The sequence below is a fragment of the Gossypium arboreum genome, chromosome 7, assembly GCF_025698485.1.
Source record: "Gossypium arboreum isolate Shixiya-1 chromosome 7, ASM2569848v2, whole genome shotgun sequence".
In the NCBI taxonomy this organism is placed as follows: domain Eukaryota; kingdom Viridiplantae; phylum Streptophyta; class Magnoliopsida; order Malvales; family Malvaceae; genus Gossypium; species Gossypium arboreum.
Genome location: NC_069076.1, coordinates 76436513 through 76438396, shown reverse-complemented (window position 1 = coordinate 76438396; position 1884 = coordinate 76436513). Strand labels below are relative to the sequence as shown.

The 1884-nt window shown below is 37.9% G+C and overlaps 1 non-coding gene across 1 annotated transcript; it reads right to left on the bottom strand.

Moving 5' to 3' along the window:
* Positions 1 to 956: 956 nt before the first annotated feature.
* LOC128296248 (small nucleolar RNA R71) lies at positions 957 to 1063 on the bottom strand. The gene has a single exon (XR_008286797.1). It is a non-coding gene; the product is annotated as a small nucleolar RNA R71 (small nucleolar RNA).
* Between the last annotated feature and the right edge of the window lie 821 nt (positions 1064 to 1884).

Genomic DNA, 1884 nt, shown 5'->3' with positions numbered 1-1884 from the left:
CTGTGCGTTCTTAGTTTAGATAATTAGTTAATTAAAACAAAACCTCTCTATTCTTAGGCAAGATAATAAAAAGACAGTCATTACTAGTACTTTTAGTTCCTTTGGGTTCGATAATCCGGTCTTGCTAAAACTATACTACTGTTCGATAGGTACACTTTCCTACATCGCGATAATAGTTAGTTCAAGAATGAGTAATTATAAATATTTAAAACCTATCACGAAATCATGCCATCAAGTTTTTGGCGCCGTTGCCGGGGAACTAAGATATTAGGAGGGCTCAATTTTTATTACTTTAGCCATTTATTTTTCTTGCAATGTAATTTAATTTTATTATTATTATTTATTAATTTACTCTTTCCTTCTCTTGACAGGTTTTTATAGCTTATGACTAGAAGAAACCCGTCAGGACCACTACTTTTTGACGAAGAAATTGATCGTACAGTTTGCAGAAATCAAAGAGAAATAAGGCGCAGCTTAAGATACACGGAGAACGAGTAAGAAGATGATACTCAACCCCCAACCGAAGAGATGGCTGAAAACCAAGGCAATCAGCTTCCTCTTGCAATTGCGGTTAATCAAAATCCTCTCTACGCACTATGTATGATTATGCTAAACCTTCTTTAACAAGAACTGAATCAAGCATAGTTAGACCTACTGTAGCTGCAAATACTTTTGAATTAAAACCTAACACTATTCAAATGATACAGCAATTTGTTCAGTTTGATGGTTTGCAGGATGAAGATCCCAACGCTCACTTAGCAAACTTTTTGGAATTTTGCCATACATTTAAAATTAATGGCGTTTTTGATGATGCCATACGTCTTCGGTTGTTTCCCTTTTCAATAAGGAACAAAGCTAAAAAATGGTTGAACTCATTACCACAAGGGTCAATTACTACTTGGGAACAAATGACCGAAAAATTCTTACTAAAATATTTTCCACCGGCTAAAACGGCTAAAATACGTAATGATATCTTTTCTTTTGTGCAGATGGATTTAGAAACACTCTACAATGCATGGGAGAGATACAAGGACCTTCTGAGAAGGTGCCCTCACCATGGGTTACCGCTTTGGCTCCAAGTTCAAACATTCTACAATGGTCTGAATCCTTCGACTCGACAAATGGTTGACGCAGCTACTGGCGGAACCATCAACAATAAACCACCGAAAAATGCCTATGAGTTTATAGAGGAGATATCACTGAATAACTATCAGTGGCAAGTCATGAGGACAAAGCCAACGAAAACAACTAGCGTTTATAATGTTGATTCAGTCACCATGCTCTCTAATCAGGTAGAACTCCTAAATAAAAAGATTGATGGTTTTCTTAGTTCTTCACAGGTTCACCCAGTAATGCTGGGCGAAGCAAGTAGCGGTGGAACAAACCATTCGAAATACCAACCTTATGGGCACAGTATAGATAACGAGCAATTAAACTACATGGGTAATAATCCTCGACCTCAAAAAAAACTATATAGTAACACTTATAATGCAGGTTGGAAGAACCACCCCAATTTCTTGTAGGGCAGTCAAGGAAATCAAAGACCACAACATCCTTCGGGCTACCAACAACCACCCTACCAACAGGAAAATAAGCCAAACCTTGAAGAGATGCTCTCAAAGTTCATATCAGTGTCAGAAACCCTTTTTCAGAACACCAAGACAGCACTTAAGAATCAACAAGCGTTGATCCAATGATACAAAACTCAAATAGGCCAGCTTTCCAAACTAATCTCTGAACGACCACAAGGTAGTTTGCCAAGTAATACCGAACCTAACCCAAGGGAATAACTCAACGCAATTAATATTCTAGATGACGAAGGAGTCATTGAGCCTGAACCAGAACCGAGGCAAGAAACTGTGGTAAGTAAAGGTTAAGGTGAGA